The following is a 17,625-nucleotide window of genomic DNA, read 5'->3' as shown; positions in this document are numbered from 1 at the left end:
GAAGGGATGCAAATATGGCCGCAGCTTAGAAGTAATGATGTCTGTTTCAAGTTTGGTTGGCAGGCACATAACCAGATGCAGTCACTTACTGTATATGCTGGTATTTGCTAGGGCCTTAACCAGGAAAATAATAAAATCTCTGTTCTACTTTGAGTTTATCATCTAGTGGGGGGAGTTACACAATAAACAAACAAAACCATAGAATGTCAGTTGGGAACCAGTGCACAGGTGGAAAACAAAACAGGTGACAGGATGACAGAAAGTGAGGAGAGTTGCTATTTGGGGGTTTGGAGAAGATGTGTGTGGGGAGCCTTGTGTGTGAGAAGGGAGCTAAGTGAAATAATAAGGAGCCACGTAATTATCTGGTGGAGGAAGCAACCAGGGAGGGCCAGGGCCCTGATGTGGATGCACGCCTGGTGTATTCAAGGGATGGCAAAGAACCTTGGTGGCGGTGGTTCTCGGGGAGACAGCAGTGGGTGTTGGAGATCAGCTCAGGGAAACAGCAGGAGCCAGGATAATGTTGGGCCTGAGGCCAATGGTAGGGTTTGGGGTTTTAATGAGTCTTCTCAGGAATAAAGGGGAAACCATTTGAGGGGTTTAAGCAGAGAAGTGAAATACTCTGACATGTTCTAGAAGAACATCCCCAGTAGCTGTTTAAAGAACGGCTGGTGGGGGGACAAGGGCTGAAGTGGGAGGATCACTTAGACTCAAGCAGCATTCCAAAAGAGAGATGGCCTTACCCTGGACCAAGGCCATAGCAGTAGGAGTGCTGGAAGACGTTGGGATTATGGATATACTTTGAAGTTAGAACTAACTGAATTTCAGGGCACCTGGGTGGCTTAGTCGGGTAAGCGTCTGGCTTTGGCTCAGGTCACGATCTTGTGGTTCGTCAGTTCGAGCCCTGCGTCGGGCTCTGTGTTGACAGCTCAGAGTCTGGAACCTGCTTCAGATTCTGTGTCTCCCTCTTTGCCCTTCCCCTGATCACACTGTCTCTCTGTGTCTCTCAAAAATAAATAAATGTTAAAAAATTTTTTTTAAAAGAACTGAATTTCTAGGCAGACTGGGTATGGGGTGTGGGATAAAGTATAAGTAATGACTCCAATATTTTTGGCCTGAGCAGTTGGAATAATGGGGTCACCAATTACTGAGATGTTGGAGACGGGGAATAAAGATCAGAAGTTCAACTTTGGACTTACTAACCATGGGAGGTGTATTAAATAAACAATGTAAAGGCTGAGTAGGTTTGTATATATGAGTCTAGAGAGGAGAGAGGAGGTCCAGGGTTGAATTATAGCTGGGGATATGTAATCTCAGGAAGCATTAGCTCTAGCCATGAAATGAACTGACATCACCTGAGAAATGATTGCTGCTGGAGAGGTCAAGAACTGAAACCTAGAGCATAAACCTACCATTTAATACCTAGGAAGTTGGGAGAAACCAAAGAAGGATATTAAGAAGAACAGGTGAGTGATCAGAGGTGTGTGTACAGGAACCAAATGAAAAATGTCCTTCAAAAAAGAAGACATTTATTTTCTCTTTTTTTTTTATTAAAGTGTACTTGACATACAATATCATGTTAGCTGCAGGTGTATGACATCGTAAGTCAGCATTTATATACATTACAACGTGATCCTCATGATAAACAGAAAAGAGGGCATTCCTACCATTGCTTTGTGAACCAAACTATTCTGATGTGCAGAAGAATAGAACCCAAAATGATAGAACAGCACTCTTGGTGGGGGTGTTAGTGTCTCCAGGGCTGACTCAGTTGTCTGTCTCCATATGGCTTTCAGAAAACCAGTGGCAGGTCAGGAAGAGAGCAAGAGCAAAACCCAGAAGGGATCTGAACGGACAGTGGACTGTGAACCCGTGGGAGACATCCTTTCATGAACATGTAAAATAATTCGAAACTAGCTTGAAGGGACCCCATTTATGGTAATCAAGCCACTGGGCACTTAATTTGAAAATAAAATTGAAATGTGTTGAAACTCTTAAATTGTAATTTAAGGGAGATTTGATTATCTAAAAGTGTTTACATTCTCTGCACATTAAAGAAAAAAACATAAAGAATGTCAAAACATTCTGCAAAAAAAAAATACGAACTTCTGAAAAGAAAGGGTTATTTTTATTTTTTACCACATCAAAAGCTCTACACAAGGGAAAGGTGACAACCAGTCTGAAAAATGAGCAAACGATAGCAACATACAGCTATAGAAAAAGAAATGTAAATCTCCAATCAATGAGAAGGATGCTAAATCTCATTTGTAATTTAAAAATGCAAATGTAAGCAATGAGATCTCATTTGTCACCTTTCAAATTTACAAATATTAAAAGGATTGATAATATTCACTTTTGTCAAGGAGACAGAAACTCTCATATATAGTTGGTGGAAGTGTATATGAACACATTTTAATGGGGTAATTTGTCAATATCAATCAACATTTTTTATAGAGTGGTTTTTTTAAGTCTATTTATTTGAGAGAGACTGAGACAGCACAAGTCGGGGAGGGGCAAAGGCAGAGGAAGAGAGAATCTGAAGCAGGCTCCACACTGCCAGTGCAGAGCCCAACGTGGGTCTTGAACCCATGAAACTGTGAGATCCTTACCTGAGCCGAAACCAAGAGTTGGAGGCCACCTAGGTTCCCCTCAATCAACATTTTTAAACAAATTTTTAACTTTAGAATTATTTTAGATTTACAGAGAAATTAAGAAGACAATGCAGACTGTTCCCATACACCTCACATCCAGTTTCCCCTATTATTAACATTTCCCATTATTATGCACATTTGTCACAAGTAATGAACCAATATTGATCCATTATTATTAAGTAAAGTCATTAATTCACTGAGATATCTTTAGCTTTTACCTAATGTGCCTCTTCTCATCTAGGATTCATCTCGGACACCATATTATATTTAGTCTTCATGTCTCCCTGGTCTCCTCTTGGCTATGAAGTTTCTCAGATTTTTCTTTGTTTTTGATGACCTTGACAGTTTTGAAGAGTCCTGGTCAGGGACTACAAAGTCTGTGTACAAAGATTGTCCCTTAATGGGGATATGCTGATGTTTTTCTCATGTATCAACATGTATCACATGTTCTTGGGAGGAAGACCAAACAGGCCAAATGACATTCTGGAACCCATCCCATCCTAATAAGGGTACATATTATCACCATGAATTTTTACTGCGGATGCAGTGTTTGCCAGGTTTTCTCCTCTGTATTTTCCCTCTTCCCTACTGGGCTCTCTGGAAGGAAATCACTATGTATAGTCCCCACGTATGGAGTGGAGAGACATGCCCCAACTTCCTGCAGGTGGATTTTCTACATACGTTATTTAAAGTCCTTCTGCGTGAGGAATTTGTCTCTTCTCCTCCATTTATTTATTCAACATTGTTTTACATCAGTATTGATTCATAAATTTTTATTTTATATTTAGAGTCAAATAACTACATTATTTTGTGGTTCAAACTGTTCCAGTGTTTCCTTTGGGAACTCTTTCCCTAGGCTTCCTTCTCTATCCCTTTCACATATCTTCATCATTGTACTTTAAAACAAAAAAATTTTTTTTCTTATTTTCTGGAACTACAAGATGCTCCAAGCTCATCTTGTAAATTCCCTACCCCATTCCTAGAATCATCCATTTCTCCAAGGAGCACTGGCTCCTTTTATTAGAAAATGTTATCTTAGAAACCAAGATCTAGGTACAAGGTGTTCTTACTACAGAGGTGACTCTTGGTTTCTAAGCCCTCTGCCTACAGAATGAATATACTAATTGCTGTATAGATGCCTATCTTTAAATATTTCTATATGTAAACAACTGCATCTATATTAGGCAACATATGAATTGATACTGATGTGTCCAATTCTAATCCATTACAACATGGATTATTCTAGTCTTCTCCTCTTGTCTATTTGTAACATCAGACTCCCAACAGCAAGGAGCCTGACTCCCATCATCCATTTACTTAATTGCCTGTATGTATAGTGGTTCCAGAATCATTATCCCATATCTCCTGGGGAAACAACTATCGACCAGAGTAGAGGACTTGTATTGTAGCTCATATTGCCTTCAATCTTACAGAATCCATTCATTCCCCAAAATTAACTTAAATCAGCACTTCTTTCAGTGAGGCTGCTTTGTACACTTGGAATAGAGTTAGATTATTTTTTGTCCTGTTCTGTACTCCATCCTGGCATTTCCTGACCTCCTAAATATATTCTTTTCAAATTTGTCTACATTTGACCAATGCCAAGTGTCAATTACAAGATCATACAAAATAGCTTCACCACCCTAAATAATCCTCTGTTTCTCACCTAATCAGCCCCCTCCCTTGACCACATGGTAACAAGCCCTGATCTGCTTGCCATAGCTATAGTTTTATCTTTTCTAGGATGTTCTATAAATATGATACAGTCTGGAGTGTTTTCAGATTGGCTTTGTAAACTTAACAATGTACTTTAACATCCATCCATATCTTTGTGTGGCTTAATAGTTTGTTCCTTTTTATTGCTGAATAGTATTCCATGTATGGGCGTGTCAGGGTTTATTTATCCACTCGCCTAATGAAGCATATCCTGGCTGCATCCAGTCTTTGTCTATTATGAATTAAGCTGCTATAAAAATTTGCATTCTGGTGCATGATGTTTCAGATCAGGTTTGAAAGTACTAGGAGCATGATTTGGGGGGTTTTGATAAGAGTTTGCTTAGCTTTGTAAGAAACTGCCTGTCTTCCAAAGAGGCTGTACCATTTTGCATTCCCACTAGCAATGAATGAAAGTCCTTGTTGCTCTGTGTCCTTGATGACAGTTGATATTATCAGTTTTTTTTTTTTATTTTAGCCTAATAAGTATATGTAGTGGCATTCCATTATGGTTTCAATTTAAATGGTGTTGAGCACCTCTTCTACCTTTTTGCCATCTATATATCTTCTTTGGTGAGGTGTTGTGATCTTCTGCATATTTTTAAATTGGATTATTTCTTTTCTTTATTGTTGAGTTTTATGAGCTCTTCTATATATTTTGGATACAAATCCTTTATCAGATGCACTTTTGCAAATATATTCTTCTATTCTGTGCCTCCTCTTTGCATTGTCTTCCTGTCTTTAACAGAGCAGATGCTTTCAATTTTAGTACAGTTCAACATATCATTGTTTCCCTTCATGGATTGTTCTTTTGATGTTGTATCTAGAAATTCATCACCAAACTCAAAATCATATTGATGAGGGAGCTTGGAGCAAGCTGAGGGCAAAATACAGGCTGGCACACACACCCCCACCCCCACCCCCGCCCCCAGGTGGGATCTGTGTGATATTCCTTGGACTCTCCCAGCTACCCAAGAACAAAGGAAAGGGGTTTAAGTGCTTGCTGTGGTGATGTGGGAAACTAAGGCAAATGAAAAATTAAATTCCTTTACTGCCTACAGCCCATTGACAAGTCCTTGAAGCCGGCAGAGTGACCTCCCTCCAGGAGCTCAGCTGCCTTGATGATGACATTTTGCTAGGGGCAGAAGAGAACCTTAGCTTCACATTATCCCAACCTGGAGGATCCCGGTAAATCTACTTCCTTTATCTCAACTGCCCCAAGATAATATGCTGGCAATAACACTTCAAGCTTATGGCCCCCCATATACATCTGAGGGGTCTCATGACTGAGGTTTTATTAAATGGTGATAAATGGAGTTTCCCTAGCAGCAGCTAGCCCCTCAAGGTCCTGGAAACCTTGCTTCCAAAATACCTTAGAGTCTCACTCTACCCCTGCCCCCTGCCAACCTGAGGGTGTGTAATGAGTTACTCGGCACAACCCTAGTGCAGCTCTCCCTCCCCGTGGGTCCTGTTCCCATGTTTTAATACAATCACCTTTTTGCACCAAAGACGTCTTCTAGAATTCTTTCTTGGCTGTCGGTTCCAGACCCCATGAATCCCTCATCACCCCAAAACTTCATCAACATCAATTTTCTCCTTTATTTTCTTCTAGACATTTTTATAGTTTTACATTTCATATTTAGGTCTATGATAACTTTTGAGTTAAGTTTTCCTTTAGGTATAAGGTCTATTTCTAGGTTACTTTGCTCATACATGGATGTCTAATTATTCCATACCATTTGTTGTAAAGACTATCCTATCTCAATGGAAGTGTTTTGCTCCTTTATCAAAAATCAGTTGACTATATTTGTGTGGGTCTGTTTCTGGGCTCTGTGTTCTTTTCCATTGACCTCTGTGTCATCTATTCTGTTTTGATTACTGTAACTTTATAACCAAGTCTTGAAATTAGGTTAAGGTGAGTCCTTTGGTTTTGTTTTCCTTTAGTATTATATGGACTATTCTAGATATTTTGCGTTTCTCCATAAAACTTTTGGAGAAACTTCTGCAGTTTGCCAACACTGCAAAATAACTTGTTGGAATTTGATTGCTATTTGTGTTGCGTCCATAAGTCCAGTTGGGAAGAATTAATAACTGCATTGAGTCTTCTGATTCATGAGCTCGGTACATGTCTCAGTTTATTTAGAACTTTAATGTCCCTCATCAGTGCTCTACAGTTTTTTGCATACAGATCCCAAACACATTTTGATAGACTTATATCTAAATATTTTATTTTTGGTGATTTTATAACTTTCATATTCCAGTTGTTCACTGATGGTAAATAGGAAAACAACTGACTTTCTTATTGACCTTGTATCTTTCCATCTTGCTGTGCTCACTCATTAGTTGCAGGAGATTTTTGTAGATACTTTGGGATTTTCCACACAATCATGACTTCCCGTAGCCTAGCGATTCTTCTCCTGGGAATTTTGTACTACAGATACTCATGCATAAGGGCACACATTTTATATACAGAGGTGAAATGGTGAAACCTGCAAGCTGAGACATAAAGTCTGAATCTGGGCTTCTTTATTGTTTAATAAAGAAACTGGCTGGACTTTGTCCTTATTTCTGGGAGATGACCTCTCAGTCCTTGGAATTTCTTGAGTACTAGGGGTGTCTTTGTTATTCCTGGTGAGTGCCTCTGACCACACCTGATAGTTATGCTAACAAGGTCACTCTAGATGGCCCCCTAGATGGTTTACGCTAATAAGATTGCTCAGGGTGGAGGCTGCCAGGTGAGAAAGACCAGCCTAGTGACTAAAAGAGGGGGGCTTTGTGCCCTGTTGATATTAATCCCACCTCCAGCAGGATAGAGCAGTTGGAGATCCAGTTCCAGTACATGGCCAGTGAGTCAGTCAATCATGCCCCTATAATTAAACCCCGGTGAAAAGCTCTAGTGAGCTCCCTTCATTGACAATACCTAACAATGCATCCAGAGGGTACACATCCCTGGGGATACAGAAGCTTCCCATCTGAGACTTTCCCACATCTCACCTTGTGTTTCTCTCCCTTTGTATCTTTTTGTTGTTGTTGTTATAATAACACCAAACTTACAGCATTTTCCTGAGGTCTGTAAGTCATTTTGGTGAGTTGCCAAACCTGGGGACCTAGCAGGAATCCACAAGTTTCCAGACAGCTGGTGAGAAGTGGGGGTGTCCTAGGAACTCCCAAACTCATGGCTGATGTTTGAGGTGAGGGTGGTCTTATGGAGGACTGTGAATGTACCCTTTAAAGTTTGGCTTAACTCCAGGTAGATGTTTCAGAAGTAATTGCACTCATGTTCCTAAGAGTCCAGAGTTTTAGACAAAGAGGAGTCTGAAAAAACTAAAGTTAGGACAACTAGACGCAAGCCCTGCTTTATTTTCTCCACAGAATCACCTGTTTTCTGCAAAGTCTGGCCCTCACCAAACCACACCAGTGGCACTCACTGTAGTTTCTCAAGGCCCCCAACCCATGATCCATTCTTTGAAACATCCTGGAAATATTTCCCGGTGTAGGACATAACACAGTAGTGTTTTTTTTTTTTTTTTTCCTTCTGGGCCAACAAGATTAGTTATTTTGAGAGCAAGATAAAAATCACTCAGTCATTTCTCTCCTGCAGGCAAAAAAAAAAAAAAAAAGCAGGCAAGAATAAAAACCATTTCACTTCTTGTCTCGGGTAATTGCTGGTTTGCTTTTTGCCAAGTGAATTCAGGGATTACTTGAATGCTGGAATGAGTCGGCAGCCAAGATGGCTGCCTCTTTGCAATTCAGGAAATCGGGCTTGTTCTGCTTCATTTTTCCCCTTTGGAACAGCAAGCAATTTTTAGAAGTCTTTTCCTGAGTCTGCTTGGTGCCCAAGCTTGAATTCTGAAAGACAGAGAGAATGGAACTGCTAAAGAAAAGTTGAGTTGTGATATTGGAGGGAAGAGAAGCACAGCTGTGTAGCAAGAACCATGGTTTATACACAGCAAGCCAAAGGTTACTGTTTTCTTTGTTTTTGTTGTTAGTGTTTATTTATTTGTTTAAGAGTATATCTTGTAATGACAAGGTCTGGAAAATACAGTAAGAAAATGGGGTGCAGCCCCTTCAGGCTTCTCGAAGGAGAGGGGTCTCTGACTTAGCCTGGCTCAGCTGGATGCACTAAGCTTCCCCTGGCATGTCAGTCTTTTCAAGAGCATCCATCCCCTCCAGCCAGTGGGGGTATGGAGGTAGTTCCACAGCTCTTATCTTATAGCAGGAAGGCCTGAACATTTGGGGGGGGGGGCGGTAAAAGTTTTGTTCTTAGAGAAAAGATTGGACTGATAGGGAAGATTTTCTTCTCCCACACAATTTATGTGAGATGTAACCCTCTACACCATGAAAGAGAACATAGGAGTTTATTTCTGAAAATATCTATGGAGTAGGTGCTATGTAGAGCTGACTCTGAGCTGAGAATAAAGAATACAGAACTAAGACACTTCCCAGCAGGTCATAAAGGAGCAAGTGAAAAATTAGCCTCTCATATGATCAGGGCTAATAGTAGAGAGATATGCATGGGAATAGAGATGAGAACCCAATTCCAGAGTGGAGACAATGGAGAAAGAAGAGGGAATATCTGACCTGGAGGCATTCTGACAGCTTGGAAAGGGCAGGGGTGTTAAAGTCCATCAGGTAAGGTGAAATTCCTTATCCAGCTCTGTGACCTTGGGAGTCATGTAGCCTTTCTGAGTTCGCATGTCTTTACTACCGTATAAGATGATACCCACTTCATGGAGTTGTTGTTAGGATTTGATGAGATCTTTTACACTGGTCATCTAGAACAGTGCCTGACCCATGGTAAATCCCAGCAGGTGGTAGGTCAGTGGTTGGAATTACGGTCATGTTGGATTTCTCCATTTCAGTGGAGTGGCTGTAGGGAAGCAGATGACTCATCTCTCACTTGGACAACTAAGCGGATACTGAGGATAAGCAAAATTAGGTTTGGAGAAGGAGGAAGAAAATGAGTGTGGTTTGGAATGTTGCAGCTGACGCACCTTTGGGACACCTGGGGAAGGAGGATAATCGGGAAGGGAAGCCGAGGGAAGAGGCAGGAGTTGCTGACTGCAGCAAGGGAACTCCAACCATCCAAATAGCTCAGAACCCCCTCTGCCTCCTTCTTTGGACTTCCTGTTAGTGGAGCAGATGACCCAGTCTCTCTAATGACTCACTTCATTTTGATTCATCTCCCTGAACTCTTTGAGGACAGCTGCAGGCAGGCATGAGTCCTTATTTGACTCATTCATTTGATCATTCATTTTCAGTAAATATACTAAGGTACCTAGTATATAGCAAAAGCTATACAGAATGGAGGAAACCACATTGAACGAAATGGTTGCATTCCTTGCTCAATGATATGAACTGTACTTGTATGTATATAATGTCAGGCATGTCCATGCCCCACCCCCCACTCACTGACAGTTTACTTTCAGTAGAGGAGGGCATGTTTCCTTTCACATCAACTCTGGATGACTTTGTGGCAAAAAGAAAAAGAAAATGTAAAAGGAAACCACCTTGGATGGGCTTTTAGAAATTATAAAATCCAGTTTTCTCCATTCACCAAATACTTATTGAATGTGTATCATGTACCAAGCACCCTTATTTTTCAGATGAGTAAAAGAAAACTAAGGGATTTTATGAATTAATTGTTTGTGTTCCCCTACTGAGTCCATATGTTGAAGCTCTAACCTCCAGTATGTGGAGATAGGGCTACTAAGGAGGTAATTAAGGTTAAATGAGGCCATAAGGGTGGGTCCCTCATCTGATAGTATTAGTGTACTTATAAGAAGAGCCACCTGAGAACTTGCTCACTCTACCCCACCGCTCGCCCTTGCACAGGGTGACTGGGAAGATATGTGGGCATATAGCAAGGAGACAGCTGTCTACAAGCCATGAAGAGAGAAGAGGGCTCTCACCAACACCTTGATCTTGGACTTCCCAGCCTCCAGAACTATGAGAAAATAAATGTCTCTTGTTTAAGCCACTCAGTCTATGGTTATTTTGTTATGGTGGCCCATGATGGCTAAGATAGGAGGGTCAGTATTTTGCCTAGGGCCACCCAATGAATATATGAAAGGGCCAGTGTATTACTAGTTAGCTATTGTTATCTGACAAATGATTCCAAAATTCAGAAATGCAAACCTTAATCATTTATGATTTATAACGTATTGGCAGATTTTCCAGGGCTTGGCCAGTCTTGACTGGCCTCTGCTATGGATAAGTTTGTTCCATGTGTCTCTAATCCTCTTCGGGCCATCAGGCTAGCCTGAGAAGGTCCTTCTCATGGCTATGGCATAGGTCAGAGAGAACAAGTAGAAACATGTACGAAGTCTTGCAAGTGGCACATGGTCACTTCTGTTTCATTCTGTTGGCCAAAGCAAGTTTTGGAATTGGAACAGAGTTATTTCCACCTCATTCTACTGGCTAAAGAATATCAAATAGATGAGCCCAGAATCATAATAGGGAGATAATACAAAGTTCCATGATAAAGGATGTAGATAGAGGAAGGGGCACAAAACTGGGATCATTAAGGCAAGCTAACACATCCAGGATTCAATCCAGGTTAGGGGGAGCAGTGATTAGAAGTTAGGGGGAGCAGTGATCACAGCCAACCCTTCCAGTGTTTTTCCCCACCTAAGCCCAACCCATAACCTCATACCATTCTCTACACCTCAGGCTACCACTTCTATACCAGGACCAAGGTCTCCCCATACTTCCAAGCCTGGGGTATTGAAATTTTTTTTGCTTATTCCCATTTCATGAAAACTTGCTATCTGGGGGCTTAGCTGAAAAAAAAGAAGCTAATTACTAAATTCTGTAACTATTTAATCTGAGTATTTAATCCGTATGTGGCTCTATTCCAGGTACTAGGGTATTAGTCTTAGAGATAAATCATAAAACCAATTCTCAGAGTATGCACTCCAGTGGGTGAAGTGATACATGTACATGATTGTTTTTCACCCCTGTGCAAAAAAATACTGAATTGGATGCCCAGCACTACACTCATGGAGCAGACATTTGAGCCCTGCTCTCCAGATTGCCATGCCAACAAGCTTTTTGCTATCCTACAACATGGAAGAAAGAAAAAGGAAGCTCACATCCCCGAGTGATGGGAAATCTGGAAAGCATTTGAAATGGAAAGTCTATGAAAGATGTGAGTCTCAACTGGATAAGCAATGCTAGTAATAATAATAATAATGTGCATCTCCAAGTCTTATTCATGCCCAGTCCTCTACCGCGAAGTCACTCTCCTTTTTCTCTCTGTCTACCTAAAATGCACCAATCCCCCCAAATACTGGGTCAAATCCCATTCCCTCCAAGACCATGTTCCTAATACCAAGTGCATTCTGCACACATCGCTCCTGGTGTCTGCTTCCCCATAGCAGGAATGGGAATTGACTGTAAGAGAGCTGGGAGCCAAGTTTGTGCTCACTTGTGTTTTTTCCTAATTGTTTTATGTGGAAATGTTTTATCTTCATGACAGCAGAACACATTCCTTGAGGAAAAAACAATATGTCTTCACTTTATTTTGTCGCCTAATGATGGTTAATCTATGTAGACAATGCTCAGGATATAAATGTTCATTCAATACACAACGTCATGGCTTGTGCTAGGCTCTGCAGGTAGGAAGATGAATGAAACACTATTCCCACCCTCAAAAAGCTGCTAATCTCCTGAGAAACAGATGTTTAAAGAGATGGAGAGGAGCCCTGTTAGAGAATGCCTTTTTGCCACCCCACACTCTCTCCCCCACCCCCACTTCACCAAAGTAGGTGCCAAAAAGTAACATGGACTTGCTGGAGTCTGAGGTAAAGAGCAGAGATGCTCAGAGTTAAAGGCAGATGGGAGGGAGCAGCAGGGTACCCTGAAGCCACTTTATGTGGTCCCTTATTTCAGACAGAGTCTCTGGGAGCTGTCCTCAGATGATCTGACCCTGTGTGTGTTGTGGTCCTAAAATAAAATGCAACGAGACCGAGAAGAGGACCAAGAGGAAAGGAGAACAAATAATCTGTCTAGGGTCTTAACTGGACTCCACACACTATCCTGACCTGGAATGTGCTTGCATGAGTGGATTGAAGGACATTGTTTCCAAGCCCATGACAGTATCCAGAATGGAGAGCCCAGCTTCTGCCCTGGTGTCCCTGCCCTGCTGGGAAGGAGAAGCATCTTGCCAGCTTCCACTTCCCCATGCCAGGGGATGATGTGTGCCAATGCCCCCTGAGATCCCCCTGACTCCTCAGACACAGCTCACATGAGGTGTCTTCTGTCACTGCCAGTGCCCTCCTCCCTGGGCAAAAAAAAGAGAGGAGGAGTCAACCTGGACTTGCTCTGAGATGCTTTGTCATTAAGAATCACCACCACAGACGAGCCCACTGAAGGATGTTACCAATAGGAGCAGGGCAAGGTTTGATCCTCTGTAGGCTGAACACAGACCAGGAAGTATTAGCTGTGTGCCTATCCAATCTCCAATTGCACATGAAGTTTGGGAAGAATACTCAATTATAGAGCAGTAGAGAGTATTTTCAAATCAAACTTCTTAAGTTAGACTTTAGATACAATAAATGAGTGTACCCATTTTAAGTGAGTAATAGGAAATATTTTGCTATATGTGTACACCCATACACCAATACCCTATTCAAGACATAGAAAATTCCCATCCTCCCAAAACGTTCCCTTCTGCCCCTTCCCAGTCAATTCCCTTTGCCTTCCAGCAGAGACAACCATTGATCTGATTCCTATCACGGTTAAATGACTTGGTCCTGTCCTTAAGATGGAAAACCAGTGAATCTAATACAGCCTGATCTATGCTATACTGGGAAAAGTGTGGAGTAAACGTGGAAGTACATAGGAAAGTCTTTCTTGAAGTGACATTGAAGTTCAAATTTTAAAGATGAAGAGGAATTATCCAAGTAAGAAGGTGATAAAGGCTGGGCAGAGGGAACTGCTTTCACAACAAAGCAGTGACAAAAGGAGCCTGACCCTATCAAAACCTGTAAGAGGTTCAGTGTGGTGGATTATGGGGAAGACGGGATAAACCATGAGAGAATTAAATAGGAGCCTTGAAGACCTGATAACAAGGCTTCCTCAGATCCCCATTTACCTGGTGTTGGGTTTATAGTAATTGCCTCTATCACCAGAATATAAGCCCTATGAATGCGAGTTCTTTGCCAACTTTGTTAACTGTTGTATCCCCACGATCTACATCAGTGCCTGGCATTCAGTAGGAACTCAATAAATATTTGTTGACTGATTGAATCAATTCATGAATCCCTAAATTTGTCCCTATTAAATATGTGTGCTATAAAGACTAAAGGATAACAGCTAAATCAAGATGTGAGCCCTGGAGGTTTGCCAGGCTGTCCACTGACCCTCATGTGCTGACCTATCAATGTGGATGATTCAGTCAGTGCAGGGATAGTCACAAAGTCCTCTGTTCTGAGGGTGGCCCTTCCAGGCTTCTATCTGAGGTGCAGGGGAAGGTTTCTGGTCCTAGGCTGCTCATCAGAGTGAAATGCACTGATAGAGAAAGGAACAAGAAGAGAACATGGAAATGGAGGAGTAAGTTAGTAAATTTTCCCTGCTCCACTTCTGCACTCCATAGAATAAGAGAAGGCCCATAGTGGTAAACCCACTGGCTTTACACAGCTGTGATGTTTACAAAGTTACAGACTCTCATCACGTCCCGGCCAGACGGTCAAGGCGATTCTCCCATTTGGTAAATGGGAAGACTGAGGCTTAGAGAGGGGAATCACTTTGCCCACTGTCACATGGCCACCCAGAGTAAGGAAGGGATGACATTCAGGACTCCTGACTCACTGGCCAGCAATACACAGCTCAAGCTTCAACTTCTTCATGACCTTTCTTCTCTTCCCTTCTAGAACTGTCCACTTTCCTCTGTGTCACCTTCCCGTCTGGATTTCAGTGAGCCTCTATAACACTTGTTTACAAGCCTGTCTTCTCAAGGTCGGGAACAATATTGCCCCTCCTTAGCATGGTGTCCAGCATATAGTAGGTACTTGATCTGGTGATCACTGTATATCATAGCGGTTAAGGACACAGGAATTGGAGAAAACTGGATCTGGATCCCAACCGCACTGTTTATTAGCTGTAAAGCATGAGGCAGGTTGCTTCATCTTCCTGTGCCTCAATTTCATCATCTGTAAAATTATGCACATAGAAGTCCAATACATACTAAGTGTTCAATAATTGTTGGCTGTTATCACTATTAATAATAAATATTCATTGGCTATCATCTTCAGGCAAACATGCTAATTCCCAAAAGACACAGCCATTTAGAGATCCTGACTTGCTGGCCCAGAGTCCCATCTGGACTCATGTTAGAAAGAAGTTGGAGGAAAAAAGAAATTACTGGACAATGTGTGCTAACATGTGGGGGGCAGAGATAATTCAGCCTTCTGCAAATGAAAATTAATCATCTTGGCTTTACTCTGCAGGCAGGCAACAAAAATGCCAGCTTGCCCCTTCCCAGCCACTGGCGGGATTACTCAGGAAATGAAGAAAGAAGATGGGATTTGTTGGAAGAGGCGGCCCCACAAACCACATTCTCCCTATCAGATAAGGGCATTATCAGCTTCCTTTCCTTCCTCTCTCTTGCTGCTGAGCTATCCAGGGCTACAGACCCCCAGTACAACAGTCTTATGCTTCCAGCATTGTTACTTCTTAGATTAATCTGGTTTCAATATGTTCCAACAATACATACTTTATCTATGAATGCTAAAAACAAACCCAAAAAAACCTATCCGTTACAATTGGAATAGAGGCTAAGGCACTAGATGCATCTGCTAAAAATGTCACTGCTGAGATAAACACACATTGCACACGTCCCCTTAGCACCTTGGAGAACATTTTCCTGAATGGATGGTAGTCAATTTCCTGAGTCTCCTTCTCAAAATGATTAATAGAATACCACAGTGTTTCTTCACATGCAGGCAGAGCTGTCTACTCTTTGTCCCAAGCACTTTGTGAGGCACCTTCAACCCTGATGCTGATGACAATTGTGTGACATGGGGGGAGGGGTTCATATCACTATGTCTAGTTTTCATGGAGAGCAAAATTAGGACACAGAGTTTTGATCTTAGTTGGCCAAAGTCATAGCTACAGCCAGGGACATGTTTTCCCATCCTCTAGACCCACAGTTTTTCTACAGCAATATGGTAGACACCTGTTACTTGCCCAACCTCCATTCCTCTTTCTTCTCACTAAGAAAGAACAGCATGCCCAGCTGGCAATACTCACCTCTCCATACTTTCCTGCAGCTAAGTGTGACCATGTGGGCCTGCACTGACCATGTGAGGTGTTTGGGAAACTACTTTAGTCAGTACAGATTCAGTGCATCGTTTCACCCTTGTGGCCCTTTCTTATCATTTTTGCCTGTAACATAAACATAGGAGTCTGAAAGCACAGCAGCCATCTTGGGGCCATGAGGTAACTCACCGTGGGACAAAATGCTAAGAATGGCAGAGAAAAAAAAAAGTCTAATATCATTATGGCATTATGGAGCCATTACCGCAACATGAGATTGCCCCCACCCCACCTGCTTGTTGCAACAAGCCGTGGTTTGTTGAGTTAGCTGATGACAAACATGAGTCACAGTGGATCTAGAACATAATATTTCCCTTATGACTGGAATGTCCATTTATTTCCCTATCAGTCAAATAGAGTTCTGCTCTTCTTTGCAATCTCTGCTCAAGTTTCCCCACGTCTATGAAATCTTTCCTGGATGTCCCAGAGAAACTTAGCGGATCTCTCCTGTGGGCATCCATAGTGCCCCATAGACATGTCCTCTGTCATACACATTGTATTGGGTAGCTGTGTGTTCGTACGTCTGTTATCCCCCAATAAACACCTGCAAGGACAGGTGCTAAACCTTCTAGCACGAGACCTGTCACTTAGTAGGTGCTAGAAGCATATGAAATGTCATATGATTATTGCTTCCCCTGTGTGGTGTCATGCATATCACTTTGTGCGTATTTATTATTGTGTTGGAGATCTCCTGGCCCAGCTTTTAAATACTGCTGTTTTCCAGAGTCACAAACTCACCCTTCTGATTTCCTTCCTTGCATGATCTCGTTTAGCCTAAGTTCATCATGCTACAAACGTGTTGGTGCCTCCCAGCCCAGATTTCTGCTGCGGAACTGGGGATCTGTGCCGGAGCACCATACCCTTATAGCTCATGTTTGTGTGCTCTGGTGGTGCGGAGCGCAGACCTGGAGCCCATCTGCCCATGTTCCACTTGCTAGACATGACATTGGGCGGGTTACTTAAACTCTCCGTGCCTCTGTTTCCTTCTCTGAAAACAGGGAGAGCAACCATACCTGTAGGGCTGTTGTGAGGGGTGAAAGCTTCACTATATATGTACAACATGCAGAACAGTGCCAGGGTCCAAGCAAGTGCCAGAAGTTATGACTGCTGCCATCAGATATGCGCCGTCCCCCCCCCCCCCCGGATGTCCACAGACCCTTCCCGTCAATATGCCCATTCTCAATTCATCTCTTCCCTTCTAAACAAAGAAGTTTGCTCACATCCTTAGATTGCCTATCTGGTTAATGCCTCCATCATCTCTTCAGCCTCCTCACACCCCCAGCCGGAACCCTAGATTAGACATTGCCTCCTCCTTCACCCCTCATCCAGGTACTGAAGAAGACCTGTCAAATAGTCAAGTATATCCCCTGAATATTCTTGAATCCATCTTCTTTGCAGCCACAAAGCATCTTGTCTGCATTATTGTGGTAGTCTCTAATTTGTGCCCTTGCTGTTTTTATGCCCATTAAATTCTTCCATCCCACTTTGGCCACAGTTGTTATTCCTGCGAATATGATCATGCCATTTCCTTTTTAAAACCCTTCAATAGCTCCTGGCTGCTTCCAGGATAGTGATCACAGCTCCTTGTCAAGCAGTGTTTCCTCTTTGCCTATTCTCTGCTCATCTGTACAGCCTCATATCCTGCCAGCCTCTCCAACATGCCGGCCCTGTTGCCATCTTGAATTGTCTCCTGTTTTTCAGACCCACCATTGAGTGTATTCCTCCAAGCCTTTGATTATATTATTCTTTTTTTCTAGCCTTCTCCCCCACCTAATCTATAGGGCAGAATGCTACTTATTCTTCAAGTTTTAGTTAGGCTGTCACTACTTTTCTGGATTCCTCCCAGATTTTCCAGACAGATCTAGAAAGTGCTTTCCTTTATGTCCACATTACAAGTTCGTACATGTCTGCCAAACTGCAAATCTCATTGGATTGTAACTGGTTT

Source organism: Herpailurus yagouaroundi, unplaced genomic scaffold (assembly GCF_014898765.1).
Source record: "Herpailurus yagouaroundi ecotype Mexico unplaced genomic scaffold, PumYag 182, whole genome shotgun sequence".
NCBI classification, from domain to species: domain Eukaryota; kingdom Metazoa; phylum Chordata; class Mammalia; order Carnivora; family Felidae; genus Herpailurus; species Herpailurus yagouaroundi.
This window is presented reverse-complemented; position numbering follows the sequence as displayed.